Source organism: Bos mutus, chromosome 6, assembly GCF_027580195.1.
Source record: "Bos mutus isolate GX-2022 chromosome 6, NWIPB_WYAK_1.1, whole genome shotgun sequence".
Classification (NCBI taxonomy): domain Eukaryota; kingdom Metazoa; phylum Chordata; class Mammalia; order Artiodactyla; family Bovidae; genus Bos; species Bos mutus.
Genome location: NC_091622.1, coordinates 22,313,758 through 22,330,926, shown reverse-complemented (window position 1 = coordinate 22,330,926; position 17,169 = coordinate 22,313,758). Strand labels below are relative to the sequence as shown.

The 17,169-nt window shown below is 39.8% G+C and overlaps 1 protein-coding gene across 2 annotated transcripts in view; it reads left to right on the top strand.

Moving 5' to 3' along the window:
* The first annotated feature begins 3,772 nt into the window (after nucleotides 1–3,772).
* The window catches only part of NFKB1 (nuclear factor kappa B subunit 1), a 124,587-nt gene continuing 111,190 nt past the window's right edge, over nucleotides 3,773–17,169 (top strand). For both annotated transcript variants that reach the window (XM_070372091.1, XM_070372090.1), the window contains exon 1: nucleotides 3,773–4,207. The gene's annotated coding sequence lies outside the window, so the exon portion shown is untranslated. The remainder of the gene's footprint in view (nucleotides 4,208–17,169) is intronic.

Genomic DNA, 17,169 nt, shown 5'->3' with positions numbered 1-17,169 from the left:
CTTTCCTCCTTTCTTTCTTCTCACTCCAAATGCTTTTGCATTTATTGTTTTCTTGTCTCCATTTCCCACTCCCTTGTCAGCCCCCTATAACCTGGTTCCTGGCTCTCATGAGTATATTGAAATTTTAAAGTAACCTAGACTGCAGCCACTGGTATCAGTGCCATTTTGAAAATATTATAATGAGGTCTCCTCTTCTTCCAAACAGAGTGCAAGGTGGTTTCTTTCCTTAGCTGCATAAGCATTACCTGAAACCATGCTTGGAATTTCATAATTTCCCAGTAAACAGTTTCTTCTTATTCTGACCTTTTAGGAACTGTCTGCAGTATCTCACACTGTTGAATACTCTCTGACCCTTGAAACTCTCTCTAATCTGGTTTTCCAAGCCTTCTTCTTACCTTCAGCGGCACCTGAGGAGTCTTTAAGTGTCTCTGTCTTTCTCTCCTCTATCTTGCTATACACACACACACCCACACACATCAACTCCAGAAATAGTTGCTCATCAAATTTCTGTTTTTGGTTCTCTTCTCTTCCAACTCTCTTTGGTCACTAATGTTTTAGAAACACACTCATGACAACCACCACCAACCACATCTTTGTAGTTATCTCTTGATTTAGATCACCAATCCTATGTCTCTTAGAGCATCGGGCTTGAATTTCCAATTGAATATTAGTCACTGCCACATGGTCTCATAGAGCCTATTATGATTAACATGACGAAAACCAAACTCATGTTTCCACAGATTCTTTCTCAGTTATGATGTTACCATTCTAATTACTCAGACTAGAAAACTCAGAGCTATCTCAGTTTTTATCCCTCTTGACCTGCATGTATTATCTGTAAGCACATCCTATTGACCCTATCTTCTAAAATCTCTTAAATCCTTCTCCTTTTCATTACATTGGATAAATAGTTTAGTGTAGTGATTAAGAGCATGGATATCAGTGGCAAATCAACTGAATTTGAATCCTGATTCCCCTACTACTAACTAGGTATGAAACCTTAGGAAAATTATTTGATGTTTAGACTGTAAAAATAGGGCTAAAAGGGACCTATTTCATATGATTGTTTGAGTTAAATAAGTTAATATGTGTGTGTGCTAAGTCATTTGAGTTATGTTCAACTCTTTGCGACCCTACGGACTCCTGCCAGGCTCCTCTGTTCATAAGATTCTCCAGGCAAGAATATTGGAGTGGGTTGCCATGGCCTCCTTCAGGGGATCTTCCTGACTCTGGGATCGAACCCAAGTCTCCTGTGTCTCCTAAATTGCAGGTGGATTCTTTACCCACTGAGCTACCTGGGAAGCCCTCCCTAATACATGTGTAGCAAGGATTAATTGGGTGCTCACCCAACCTATTTCCTCTTCCTAAATACCCAGCAAAACTATTTCCTGGATCCCTTGCATTAAAGCGGGGCCATGGAATGTGAGCAGAAGTGTTGTGTCACTTTCATTCAAAGGGTGCTGAAAGAAGACGTATATTTCCTGTGCTCCTTCTCTTCTTTTTCTGAGGCAAAATTGGAAGCAACACATGATGATGGAGCAGTTAGATGATGGGAGGATTCTGAAGGGTTGAGTCCTGTCTGGAGGAGAGCTGCCCCCGTGTGCCACCACCCAGGAGCTTCCGCAGTAGATTGTGAGTGAGAGAGAAGTGACATTTAAAGTTTTACTGTGCTGAATCCCTGAGATTTTGGTTTTTTAAAAAAACATCTGATAGTCTTATTCATCCCAAACATCACATAAATATGCTGGAAACAATGCCAGAAATAATAAGTACTTGTTCTACTCCTTCGATATGAGGTTGAGTCCAAATAATCTTTCCCTTAGATTATGAGAGGGTCTCATAAAATATCAACTTTTTCTAGCCTGAGTAGTTTATTTATTTAAGATATATTGTGCCATGAAAGTCTTTGTTTTGCCCAGTTACCTTTTTGGTAAATTCCAAATGATTATGTACAGAAGCAGCAAAAGACTATTGTGTTCCCCATAACGAGGTAAACAGTGATACCCCATTCCTTCTTTACTGCCTCAAAGAAAAGGATCTATGATGCCAGGACTTTTGCAGCCTACCTTCCACAATTCGTAACTTCTCTCCCACCACCTGTATCTTAGCCTCCTAAAAGCAGAGGTCAAGCTGCCTTGGGTCCAAATCCTGACTCTCCCACCTTTTCTCCTTTTCAGGTCTCTCCACGTCTGGGATATACTCTTATGACCAATTCTTTGGTGAAACAATGTGTATAACATTTTAAAGAAAAGAAAGACATGTACTATTTATGGAACAGATTTTATGCGCTGTGAATGTGCTTTAGAAAGGTGATGTTAGACCTGAAGGAAGGTTGCTGTGGTTGGTCCCAAGGTCACCTCAGAGATTCACTCCAGACCCAAACAAATGGATCTCTACTCCTCTGCCAAACATTCCATCAAGAAGACTCTTTTCGTTTTTTCAATGTTGAGTTTTTAAAAATTTGGTTGTGCTGAGTCTTAGTCGAGGCACATGGGAGCTTCAATCTTTAGTTGTGGTATGTGGGACCTAGTGCCCTGATCAGGAATGGAACCCTACCCCTTACCACCCTCCTCCCCCTCTTCCCCGCCCCTTTGGGAGGGCGGAGTCTTAGCCACTGGACCACCAGGAAAGTCCCAAGAATATTCTTATAACCTGAGAGGGCAGGAGGGAAGGCAAGGAGTGGGCTCCAAGGGAATATTGCTGGGGCAATTTAACGCCATAGCGACACTTGGCCTGGTGGTTCCCTGATTCCTGATGTTTTAAAGTTCAATTTACACGGTTATCACTGAATTCAGTAATGAGATAATTAGCTCTAAACTATTTCAGCTCAGTTTCTTGTTTGTCAGTTGAGGGGAACTCATCTACCCCAAGGGATTCCCTGCCGGCCCCTAGCACAGTGCCTGGCACGTAAAGCTCAAAAGCTAGTGAATGGTGATCACTGGGAGGCCCCTCTGTGACTTCTATCATCGGTCTCTCCAGAAAAAAAAGAGACAAATTTCCCATTTGCTGGATCAGTATTTCTTTATGAGCTGTGAACCAAAACCATTTCTACCATCATCACTATAATTCCACCCACAGTAATTATCATAAAGGCCTGACTATGCCCTGTAATTGGAAGTTCTGAATAACTGTCAAAACCAGGAGATTTGAGACCTCACCCAAAACCAGTAGGTGTTCAGACTTTCGTGGACAGAAATCAGTTAGTTATGTTATAGACATTCCAGTTTAATCTGTGAAGAGATTTGGGAGTAACTGAGAGCACTTAAATGGAATATACCGATGAGATTTATTTTTATACACAGCATGCTTGGCCCCATGCCGACCCATCATCCCTCCAGATGCTCGGGCCTGTCCTTAAGGACTCTGGACCGCTCAACTCTGGACAGCCGCACGGCCGCCGCCTCCGCGCCTCCCGCTTCTCAGGAAGACTCGGCCCCGCAGGCGCTCGCAGGAGGCGTCCCCGTCCGCTTCTGCCCTCAGGGCTCCGGGAGCGCCGGCGAGGGACCCCGGCATCCTGCCCGCCGAGCGCGCGCCCCTCGCCTGCGCCCCACAGCGGCTCAGGGGGCGCTCGCCGAGCCGGCAGGCGGGGCCGGGCCGGGGTCGCGCGGCCCCACAGGAGTGCGGGCTTTCCCCACCCCCGGCGGCGACCCCACCTCCCGCCCCCGCGCCTTGCGCGCGTGTGTCCGTCTGTCTTCTCTCGACGTCAGTGGGAATTTCCAGCCAGGAAGTGAGAGAGTGAGCGAGAGAGAAAGAGAGAGAAGTGCACCAGCGAGCCGGGGCAGGAAGAGGAGGTTTCGCCACCGGAGCGGCCCGGCGACGCGCTGACAGCTTCCCCTGCCCTTCCCGTCGGTCGGGCCTCGCCGCCGCCGCCGCCGCCCTCGGCCTGCGCCCAGTCGCCGGCCCGACCCCAAGAGCCCAGCGCAGCCCAGGCCGGAGCAGCCGCGGCCGGGAAGGCGGCGACGCCGCGGCCCCGCAACCCCGCGCCCGGCGTTCCCTCCTCCCGCGCTGCGGACATGGCGCGGCGCTGACTGGCCCGGCGAGACCGCGCGCCTGCCTGCCGGCCCGGACCCAAGCCGGCCCACTCCGCACCCGGACCCGCTCCGGCTCCGGCCGACCGCTGCCTCTCCCTTCCCCGGCCCCCAGGCCCGCGCCGCCCCGGAGCGGGAGCCACAGGCGCAGGGAGGCCGAGCGCGGACCTGCCAGCAGGGTAAGCCAAACTCGGGCAAGTGGGGGCCGCGCCGGCCCGGCTCCCGCCACCCGCCCGCCCCGCACCCTCCAGCCCCGCTCGGACTTCCTCATTCCTGCGCTAACCGTCCGGCTAGATCGTAGGGGAAGGTTGACAGTGGTGGAGAGGCGCATGGGCTCGGCGGGCCGGGGGCCAGGCACATCCGGACCAAGCACGGGCCGGTCGGCCGGAGGGCCGCGGCTGCTCGCCCGGGCAGTTCCTTCTCCTCTGTCCCTCCGCCGGTGGGAACGGGAAGCGGAGGGGAACTCGGGGAAACTTTTTTTTATACCCACCCTCACTCCCTGCCGGTGGGTGGCTTGAGGATTGGGGTGCGCTTGGGCGCGGAGGAGAGAGGGGGGAAGGTGGTTGGTGCAGTGCCGAACCAGATTTCACCTAAGGGCGTTTCATGAAATGAAAGCAGAAGTGCATGTCAGTCCTTTCAGCTGGGAAAGCCCTCCCCGGCTCCCCCAGATTGATCGGACAGCCTTATTCCTGAACTCCTACTTCCGAAAGAAGCCCCCAGTTCACTCACACTCTCTCACACCCCACCCCACCCCCAACCAGGACCTGTGTGTACCTTTCAAAAAATAAGGAGGGCCTGGTACTGATCCTACAGGGACTGGCATTTGAAAGCGAAATACCCACTTAGGACACTTTTGAGACAGTCTGATTATGTAAAACACTTGGACCATGTGTTGTGCATGACTTCTAAAACAAAAATGATATAAACAAAGCTATTGTGACATTTTAAAATAATACATTTTAAAAATAGCTGCGTTTTCGTATGCATTTTTGATAAAGAAGTCAAAACATTATCTTTCTCATCTTCAGAACTTGTCGGTAGACGTGCTGTTCTGAGCATACAGATGACTGCGGTAGACCGTGTATCTGGAAATGCAGAGTATTTTAACCAATAGAGTAAATGTTCAGATTGTGTTCTTTTAGTCTATAGGTTGAACAGTAATGAAATTACCGGGAGTGTTGTATGAGAATCAATGCTAGGTAAAATTTCTCATTAATTTACGGTAGTAAATTAGGAGAGTTGTTTGTAGGATGATTGGTTGGTTGGTTGACCTTGTTGATTATCAAGATTTAAGATCTTTTCGTGGACTTTGTTAAGTAGGGTTTTTCAGCATTGCAGCTAACTAAACTATATTTAACTTAAGGATTTTGTTATAAAGCCCGTAATCTGGGAGAATGACTATGGTATTACTAAAACATTTAATAACTCTGGCATAGAAATGGCTCCTCTACAAACTAGTGATCTTTGGTAAACACTGAAGCTTAGGATTGAGGTATTCAGTGCTTATTTTTCTGGCAAAATACTTCAATTGAATATTCCTGAGTAGTTTAAATTGCATTTGTGTTTGCTAGAACTTTTAAAAGGGGATCTGATTAAAATAAAGCCCTCAGCTGAAGCATGTTGTTTTCCTGATTTTAACATTGTGCTTTCTAGAGATGAATCCTTTTACTGTTTGATGTGCTAAAGAAATCATATAAATAACTTAAAGCAAAGCATTTTTTGAGCTTATGAACTTCAGAAGATAGGAAATAAAGAGAGATTGATTTATAATGTAATTAAATTGCTAAAGTGAGAAGAACATATAAAGCAAACAGAGATCTCCTGAATTTACTTATCCATATTGACATACCTGCAACTCCTCAAAGCCCTCTGGAGCTTATTTAGATAAAATGTCTTCCTAAGCCAGGGCCTACTGGGCAAATGTGAACACAAAGAAAGACTCATTATGTGTAGATTTAATGCTGGCAGTGAAATACTGCTTGCTGTGAACAGAAAACCACTTCTAACTTTGAAAGACTTTTTCAGGAAAATGCCCTAATCCAATTAGGGGTTGGTGGCATTTGAAAATCTGTTATCTTTGTTTTAAACTTTCAATTTTATCTTATGTCCTGCAGCTGGCATTTACACGGGCTGAATAAATGCCCCTGTTTTTCAAATTCGTTAGTAAATACTGGAGTATAGGTACAAAAATAGTTGTTCCCCTTTGTAAGCACTCCTTTGATCTTTGCACTTCCTTCTTCTACCTCTTAAACAAGATCATCTGTAATGACTGAGTTGCCCTTAATGAAAGCTCAGTTGGTCCGAAATAGGCAGAACTTCAGATTTAGTGATCACGGTCCTCATATTTCTCTTGTTATGTTCCTTGGAACAAATTGACGCTAGTTGAGAAACTGGTATCTATGGAGCTTGTTTTTACTACTACTTTCAGACTTCCAGATAACTGATGAAGAAAGTTACTACCTTAACTTAACTTTCAGGGATTGCTCATTGTGGTAGATGGAAGGCCTCGATAAGGAATTGGCAGCTACAGGAATCTTGGACTATCATTCAATCAGCAAGCCCTTATTTTTACCTAATTTATGAGAGGTATTCCCCTGTTCAGAAGAGGTGAAAGTTCTGGCTTCTGGGGGAAGTGGTTACTTCATAACCTTCAATTAGTTTGAACTTGGGAGAAGTAAGAACAGTAGTTGATATTTTGAAACAATACATTTAAAAAATGATGTCTGAGTTTCTGTATAGATTTTTTATAAAGTAGTCAAAATATCTTTTTCAGAACTTATTAGTAGAAGTGCTGTTCTGAGCATAGAAATGACTGCTGTAGAAAATGTATGTGGAAATGCAGAGTAGTTTAACCAGTAAGAGGGAATATTCAGGTTATACTCTTCTAGTCTACTATTAACTAGGAACCACATTAACAGGAGTGGGTGCTTAAGAATCAATGGCTATGCAAAGTTTTTATTTCCCTTTAAGTAGGGGGGTTGTTTTGTTTGGCTGATTGGTTTTCTGTTTATACTATAAATCATATAAAGGTGGCATGATTTATGTTTTAAGAAGAGAAGGAGGAAGGGAAAGAACAGAATTTTCAGGCTGGGGGACGATTTTAAACGTGCTGCCGCTGTATCTATATTTGTGTCTGATCAGAGTTAATTGACGGCTGTTTCTTGGTGACCAGAAAACCACATTGAAGCCGTTTACCCTGCGTTCTGGGAATGACTTCTCATTTGCTGTCTTGTATCTCCCATAAATACTAAATTCCCCTAGAGTGTTCTTAGAGGTGAGCAAATAAGTCATCAGAAACATACCTAGTTGACCCTGTCACTGCTTAGGAGACTGAGAGTTTTTAAGATAGAGGCATTCATTCATGTTCAGAGAGGAAAGTTGGGACTTGGGACATAGTTTAGCAAGTCAGTTTAGTTCCTCGAGCATGATTTTTGTTTTTTCCTTTTCAAAAAAAGATTAATATTCTCAACCAGATAATCTAGTGGAGTTAGTAGTTAAGATAATAGTACCAAGACACTTATCTTGGCAATATTTCATTAATTAGTATCCAGTGCCTCTCTGTTAGATTAAAAAAAAGTAACATTCTTTTCACAATGACGACATTGTTTCATACCTTTAGTGTCTGTTGTTTTAAGAGAGGGCTCCTGAATGAAAATTAATATGCTTTCATATTTTCAGGAGAAGTTGGTAGACCTACTCTTGAACATCAACTAACAGCTTAGAAAATAAGTTGTGAAGTGAAATCTTATTGCTTGACTAAAATTAAACCTAAGCAGTTTTACACAATAGTGATACACAGTATGATTTGTTAAAGAGTATAGACTCTTCAAGATTGTAGATTATGGGTGAAAATATTTGTTACATTTAGAATATTAATCTTAAAAAACATCATTGTATTTAAAAATTTTAACGTATTTTAAATTTTAAAATAAATTAGTTTTTTATTATTCTCTTGTATTTTTTTATAGTAACTGATTGATTTAGTTATCAGTAGTATAAGTTTCAGCTGCATTAATTTCTTGCCTATTTGATATTAGAATAATGAAACAGATGGTTTAATTCCCCATTACAAATTGGCTTTTTACTTTTCATTTACATCTCATCATTAGGCCCAAAATCTTACAACCAGTTTTTATTCTGACCCATACGGGGTACTTTTTAATAAATTATTGTTCTAGTGAATTTCAGATGCTCTTTGAATATGAATATGGTATTTAGGTATAAAGAACTAGTTTTTTACTTCTTCCCAGAAAGCAAGATAAAGTAGTATACTTTTTGTTCTTTGCAGAAAACAGCTGCCTTTTTTTAAAAAAAGCAAACAAAACAGCAAAACTTATGGGATTCTTTCATTCAACAAACAGTTGTTGAGTGCTTTCTGTGTACCAATAAGTACAAAGTGTTAGATATTCGCCAGTATAGATTGGATATAATTTCTTTTTAGTTGAAACTATGGAATTTTTATTTTCTCAGGTAGTTATCTTCCTCTCCTTTTTAAAGAATATGACATAAAGAATTTTACAAAAGCTCTATCAGTCAGAATTGGTTTTTTTTTTTTTTTTCATAACTTCTGGGCATAAACAAAACACAGAGCTATAATGTTGTCACAGTCTTCACTGTAGGAGTCAAAAATTATATGGACAGTTCAAACATTTCCTACTGGAAAATAAAACGTTGGGTTTTTCTTAGATTTAAGCCTTTTGATACATGAGATTCATTACATTAGTGCTTGTACATGAGATTTTTCTTTTTTTGCTAACTTGAACTAAAAAAACACAAAACCTATATAAAGTTAAGCATACATCTATAGTAAGAGTTTAATTAACATCAAGGAACTAATTGATTGCTAAAATGAACTTTGTCAAAATAATTATTTTACAAAATTATCATTTTTATTATTACTATTTATTGTGTAGTTTTACTAAACACATCAAACTATATTTCAGTGTCAGGGCAAATGTATCCTTCATTTTTATCTCCAGAAATCAATTCTAATGATATTAAGCTTGAATAAAAATTAAAAGTGATGGCAGATTCCCTAATCTATTCATTGGTTCTGGGTTCAAGCCTGCAGTTCATTTGAACAGTGAAAATAAATTGCTTAATTGTCTTGGAAAATATGTCTTCCAAGACAAGAATTTTAGGAATGGAGAAAATGACTTTTTTTTTTTAGTGTTTTAACCTGAATCCTTGACTCATGTTTTATTGATGTTTTAAGAACTTTGTCTACTAGTTCTTATCTTAGGTGTAGGTTTATTTTCTAAGTTAACCATTTATTGGTGTTTGATCATTAAGACTTACAAAGAATGTATTTTTCTTTTAAATGGCTAGGTGTGGTCCTGAGGTCAGAAGAAAAGAATCCCTAAAAATGTACAGCATCTGGTGTGATGCTCTTGATATAATATAAGCCCCTGTGTGACTTATAAAGTTAAAGACAATATGGAAGGATGGAAGGCAGATAATTGCCTGTTTATATAGAGCACATTTAAAGTAGAGAGGAGAAAACATGAAGTTAATAGATGTTAAATTTAATGTTGAAAAATTTGGCCAAAACAAAGGATAATGAAAGCATAGATAAAGTTTAGGAGAGGATCCTCTATGAAATTAGATCTTGAACTTTATTTTTTACTTAAATGTGAAAAATAAAAATAATCTAGAAAGTGAATCAGAATTCCAGAGAAAAGGATAAATTCTATATATTATGGATGAGAAAAAGAAGGTCAGAATGAAAGGAAGGAGGGAAAGGTTGTCCTTGAATAGAACTTTTTTGTAGATATTTCACTATGGCTTATCCTCCTTTTGATTAATTGAAATCAATGGTCATTTCTTCCACATTCTGAAGTCAGTTGTGTTCAGCAGACCTCAGTACATGTGGGAGATTAAAATCAAAAGCATGGTTTTTGACAACAGTTAATTGTATTTCCTTGCTCCTGTGCTATATCATACCAGTCATTTGATATAACACCTTTATGATTTCTCCATGTGTTTACCCAGTTTCCCATGTTAGACATTTAACTAAATGTAACAAGCACAGTGGTCATGTATGGATGTGACGGTTGGACTGTGAAGAAAGCTGAGCGCCGAAGAGTTGATGCTTTTGAACTGTGGTGTTGGAGAAGACTCTTGAGAGTCCCTTGGACTGCAAGAAGATCCAACCAGTCCATTCTAAAGGAGATCAGTCCTGGGTGTTTTTTGGAAGGACTGATGCTAAAGCTGAAACTCCAATACTTTGGCCACCTCATGCGAAGAGTTGACTCATTGGAAAAGACTCTGATGCTGGAAGGGATTGGGGGCAGGAGGAGAAAGGGACGACAGAGGATGAGATGGCTGATGGCATCACCAACTTGATAGACATGAGTTTGAGTGAACTCTGGGAGTTGGTGATGGACAGGGAGGCCTGGCATGCTGCGATTCATGGGGTCGCAAGGAGTCGGACACGACTGAACGACTGAACTGAACTGAATAAGCACAGCTTGGAAAATTTTAGTATTTCCTGACTGTTTTGAAACATTGCCTTATCAGTCATTTACCTTGAAGTTCTTTTTTATGGTGGGCAGGGAAAGTTTCCAATTTCTCTTACAAAGTCTACCATAATGGTCCAATAGGAATTAGTCCAAGTTGAAATAGATTCATAATGGGGGTGGTGGGGGGGGGCAGGTGGCAGTTGTGCTATACTTACCAAGTATGTGTTAAACTGAAGGAGTCCGTTCATTCAAGGCAGGCCACAGAAAATAATTTTATTGCTGAGGGACTTAAGTATCATTACATGGATGTCCCCATCAATATGCCAATATCAAATTTATCATCATTTCCACCCACCAAATTGCTTTTCCCAGCACGGTAGGGAATACGGTTGTTGGCCCACTATGGCCCACTCAGTAGATTTCCCATGCCAGAAATCTAGGAACCCATTCTTCATGAACACTCACTCATTTCTACCAGTACATCACCAAATTCTATCAATTCAGCCTCCTCTCATCTCCAGAATCCATCCCTTCCTCACTGAATCTCTAGCTTTCATTTTTGCGTTGTCTCCTGATGCATAATCTCCTGCTTCTAGTCCATCCTTCATTTCAGCATAAAAGTCAGCTTTCTAAAGGGCGAATCTCATCATATCACAATCTTTGTATTTCTGAAATGAATCTCCATTGTCTTCACAAGCTGATTCCTGCACCCCTCACCTCAAAACCCTACTCCTCATCCATCCTGTTTCTCAAGTCATCCAGATCACTTTTCAGTTCCTGTCCACCATGTTTTCTCATTTTGGATGCCTCTGGATATGCACTCGCTGGGTGAGGAGTACCCTTTCCTCCCTGGCCATTGTACTCACTACGCAGGCTTCAGGCATCATGTACACATCACCATTTCTCTGTCCCTTCTGTATCCATTCTCCCTGACCTCCCCATAAAGACTTTTGTGCTCCCAGTCCATGGACTCTTGACTTCCTATACTTTCTAGACAGAAGATATCTTGACAGCAGGGGTTTCATCTTGCTTTTTATTTGCACACCACCCGGTAAGTTTGCTGATTGAATAAGTAAATAACTAGCCAAATATTGGTAGACTGCTATTGACAAGCTGTGTGACTTGGGGCAAATTAATTTCTCTGGGCTTCATTTTCTCTCTCCAAAAGAAAAAAAAAAAGGTTAGACTAAGCATCTCCCTCAAATTATTTTTTCCTTTGTAATAGTACTGTTGAAAGATTTCCAATTTTCTTGCTTTATTGAGATAGGTCAACTTAAGGAAGATGCATGTGAGAAGGTACGAAGACAATTCTTGATTGTCATATGAGGATAATATGAGGAGCTCTCTATTTTTGTATTCTGAGTTAACATTTATGGTCCCAGTCCAGCTTCTTCCTGACATTCAGGTGTTCTGGAGTTGCATCTTTTTGTTGTTAATTATTCTTTACTCAATGCTCCTATCACCAAAGGAATTGAAGGCAAACATGACACAGAAGTTGAATGTAAACTTCAGTATTTTGATTCTGAATTGGTTCAAGCTCTCAATAATTATAGCTATATCTGGAGGAAGAAGATAGGAAAATGGTAGTGGTAAGAGCTGAGTCCTCATCTTTCATAGCAAGAACACAAGGTCTGAACTTGATCAACTAAGAAAAAAGATATAAGCATGGTTTTGGAGATATGAAAAGAACACCCAGGAAAACCAAAAAGAGGAAGTTAAGAGCGTTGGAAAGTTAATCACTCTGAAAAAGAACCTTTGCTTTTTAACTCAGCTCTTTCACTTGTGTGTTGTAGAATTTCTTTTTAACCTTTAATTCTTTTGAATATATGTTGAGTCCTTCCTATGTGCCAGGTACACTGGGAATGTAATGTTGAACAAGACAAATACATGACTTCATGGAGCTTATTAGATCATACAATGTTTTCATTAAAAAAAATTTTTTTATAATAGCTTTTTAAAAATGGGAAAATCACATAACTAAGACACTGCCCAAATCACAAAGGTATGGATTTAATGAATTATCTCAAAGTGAACCCATTTAATGTTAAATAGAAGATTACCAGCATACCAAAAGCCCCCTTTCTGCTCCTTCTTAGTCAAGATTCTTAAAAGGTTTCACTAATGACTGTTGGATTACATATATGTTGATTCCATGACTCATTCATCCACATACAATTGAGAGTTGACTGAATGATTTCATTAATTCCAGGTGCTAACAGTGAGATTCACAAAAGTTGAGTTCTCCTATGGTTAAAAGCCCTAAAGGCAGTTCATTTCAGATTGTCCTCACTAAACAAAATATATAAATAAAAACATAAAGCACATCACATTTTCACACTAATTTGTCATTTATGAGTTTGAGTAAATATTTTGTTTATTGCCATGTATTCAAGATCACTGACAAAGAGACGTGAGAGAAAGAAATATTTGCATCTGATCTTTTCAGACATGGAAGAGGGTGGTTAACCTGTCCCCTCTGCTCACTTTGTATACTGACATCTGCATATATTGAAGGGTTTATCTACAGGAGTGGTCATTGTGAAAAGACCTTCTTATCAAGACTCTAGAAGTGAACAGTCCCCGTATAAGGCCTGATTTTGGTGCCTGCAAGTCATTATATGTATGCATTTGGAAGGTGGTTATGATTTTTTTCTTTGAGGAAACCATTTTCTCCCTCTTAGGACAGTTGTCACCATATGCAAAGAAGCAAGTATTGCTGGTTCACATGATGAATCCTTTTCTCTTAAAACATAGGACATATTTTTATTGATATTGGAGAATTAGTAAAAAATGAAAATCCAAACTAAAGTTATCAGGTTTAAGAAAATGTGATCAGTTTCTCTAAATTTGATCAAAAGAATATTTTTAATGTCTTAGGAATTCCCTGGTGGTCCAGTGGTTAGGGCTCCGTGCTTCTACTGCAGGGGGGCACAGGTTTGATCCCTTGTCTCCCTAGTTGTGGAACTAAGATCCCACATGCCACACAGCATGGCCAAAAAAATTTAAAAAAACAACATTAATCTGTAATTCGTAATCTGTGAAGTCTCCTCCTCCTCCATTTGCAAATATAAATACTCCATAATAGTACTCAAGACAAAGGCCATACATGAAATTAAAATTTGGTCGTACTCTATTTTTATTATAATTTTAGTTTTTTAGAGCAGTTTAAGGTTTACAGCAAAATTGAGGGGAAAACCAGGGATTTACCATGTACTGCCTGTCCCACACATGCATAGCTTCCCCCATAATCAGCGTTTCCTACCACAGCAGTGTATTTGTTGCCATTGATGAACCAACATTAACATATCATAATCACCCAAAGTCCGAAGTGTACATTATGGTTCATTCTCGCTGTGTGCATTCTGTGGGTTTGGACAGGTGTATAATTACAAGTGTCCATCATCATGGGATCATACAGGAGGATATATTTCACTGTCCTAAGAAGCCTCTGTGCTCTGTACAGACATGCATCCTCCACCCCCATCATACTCTAGTTTCAGGGAGGAAGAAATCTGTAGAAATAGAAATGTGGAAGCAAAAAGTTGCAGAACAAAGTCCAGTAAGTCAAATCCCTTATTTATGCCACTTGTGTGAAAGACCTTAAACTTGGACTAAGTATATTCAGTTGGTTTTAATGTGGAAATGGCTGACTTCATGAGTGACTTCAGTTATAACATGAAAGGTTTTAGATAATTTATGATAATTTTTAGAGAACTTCTCTAGCTACCCAAATTTATTTTCACCAGATTTTATCCTGCTGTAGTGCAAACAATAAGAAATGTTACTTGGAATGGATCTGCCATTTTATATGTGCTTAGTCACTCAGTCGTGTCTGACACTTTTGCGACCCCATGGACTGTAGCCCACCAGGCTCCTCTGTCCATGGGGATTCTCCAGGCAAGAATACTGAAGTGGGTTGCCATGCCCTCCTCCAGCCATTTGATATACCTGGCATTTAAGTATAATATTCAGAAATGTCCAAAACATTTTTGATCCTATACATTTCAGTCATTTATGATTAAGAAAACACCAGAGGCAAAGATTTGTTTCTTACAGAAAGCGTTGGAATTCATTCTAATCACTTCTCTCAGAAAATCCTTCTCCCCCATGATTGCAGTGGACAAGATACAGTGAGAATTTAGATGCTGCTTTCATACAGGGGAATGAGGTTGTATTTACTATGCTTATTGATTCTAAGGCACACCTCCAATTTAACATCTTGAGTTAATTATATATGTTTGAGGATTTTCTAGATATCTTTCTGTTCTTAGTTTTTAACTTAATTTCATTGTGTCTGAATAATATATTTTGTGTGCTTTTCCTTCTTTGAAATTTATCGAGACTTGTTTTATGATCCGACAGATAGTCTCTCTTGGTGACTGTTCCATGTGTACTCGAACGTGTATTCTGCAGTCGTTCATTGAATGTTCTCTACTGTATGTGCCTTTAGGTTAATGCAGCTCAAGGTGGTGTTCCTACATTTTCTACGAAAATTACTGATGTCCTCTTGATTTGCTTTTATTAATTATGAAGAGAAGAGTGTTAAAAATCTTAACTATAATTGTAGACATTTCCACTTCTTTTAGTTCTGCCACTTTTTACTTCATGTATCTTGAAGCTCTGTGAATATGTACATATACCTTACAATATTATTTCTCCATGATGATCTGCCTCTTCATTTTATGAAATGTTCCTCTCTGTCCCTGGTAGTCATTCTTCTCTTGAAGTCTACTGTATATGATATTTTAAAACAACCTGCTTTTTTGCATTTAGTATTTCCATGGTGTAACTGGCATAACTTTCCATCTTTGTACTTTTAAACTCAGTCTTTAATATTGAAGTGTAATTCTTTTTAATTTTTTTAAATTGGAGGATAATTGCTTTACAATATTGTGTTGGCTTTTGCCATACAACAACGTGAATCAGCCAGAAGTACATATATGTCTCCTCCGTCCTGAACCGCCCCCGCCCTCACTCCAGCGCATCCCTCTAGGTTGTCACAGAGCGCCAGGTTGAGCTCCCCGTGCCTGTACAACAGCTTCCCGTTAGCTGTCTGTTTCACACATAGTGGTGTATATATGTCAGTGCTGCTCTCAAGTCGTCCCACCACCCCCTTCCCCCACTGTGTCCAAAGGCTGTTCTCTACATCTGCATCTCTACTTCTGTCCTGCATCTAGGTTCATCAGCACCATTTTTCTAGATTCCATATATATGTGTCAGTATACGAAATTTGTTTTTCTCTTTCTGACTTTCTTCACTGTGTACAACAGGCTCTAGGTTCGTCCACCTCACTAGAACTGACTCGCATGCATTCCTTTTTATGGCTGAGTAATATTCCATTCTTGTATATATGTACTACAACTTCTTTATTCATCTGCTGGTGGACATCTAAGTTGCTTCCGTGTCCTAGCTGTTGTAAATCGTGCTGCTGTAATTCTTATGCAAACTTATACCTGAGTCTTGCTTTTGTGTCCAACAGTCAATCTCTGTTTTTGTGCGGTTGACTCTAGTCTATTTCTATTTAATGTAATTTTTGATATGGTTGGGCTTAAGCCTATTGTCTCGCTTAATTGTTATCCATTTGTGCCATCTGTTCTTTATTCTCTTTTTCCTCCTTTCCTACCATCTTTTGAATAAATCAGGGTTACTTTTAAAGTTCCATTTTTATCTCCTTCATTGGTTATTTTTCAAGTGGTTGCTTTCGGGATTATAGTATGCATTCCTGAGTCCACCATGAATTAATACTATAACGTGTCACATGTAACGTAAGAATTTGATACTTGTTTACTTCCATTTGTCCTCTTCCCTTCTGTGTTGTTACGCTGTTTACTTCTGCAAAGGTTATAAACCCCAAGATGTAGTGTTTCTTTTGAATAACAAACAAGAAAGAATTCTTATCCTTACCCACCTATTATGCACCTCTGGTGTTTTTTATTCTTTCATGTAGGTCCAGATTTCCATCTGGTACCATTTCCCTTCAGCACGAAGAACTTTCTTTAACATATCTTTTAGCAGACCTGCTGACGACAGATTTTCTCAGCTCTTGTTTATTTGAAAAACGTCAATTTCACTTTTTATTTTTAAAGGATATTTTTGCTGAATATAGAGTTTTTCACTGATTTGGTTTTTTCCTTTCAGCACTTTCATCATTGTTTCTGACGAGAAGTCAGCTGTCATACTTACCATTGTTCCTTCTTATCCCTATATACTTTTAGGATTTTTTGTATCATTAGTTGTTAACAGTTTGGCTGTAATATGACTGACCATGGTTTTGTTTTTATCCAACATGGGTTTTTTTGAGATTCTTGAATTGTGGATTCATTTTTTTTAAATCAAGTTTGTAAAGCTCTCCACCATTATTCAAATATATTTTCTCTCTTTTTTCTCATTTTGGAACTCTAAATTACACATATATTACACATATATGTTGTCTCATAAGTCACTGAAAGTGTTTTTTTCTGCTTTTTCCCTCTGTGCTTCACTTTGACTAGTTTTTTATTGACCATTATTCAAGTTTATTGATTCTTCCTTCTACATTGCTCAGTATTCTAATTCCACTTAGTGAAATTTCATTTCAGTTTAGGATTTTATTGATTTTCTGTTTTAATAGTTTTAATTTCTATGCCAAGGTCTCCTGTTTATCCACTGTATCCATGTTTCCCTTTACATTCTTGAACATA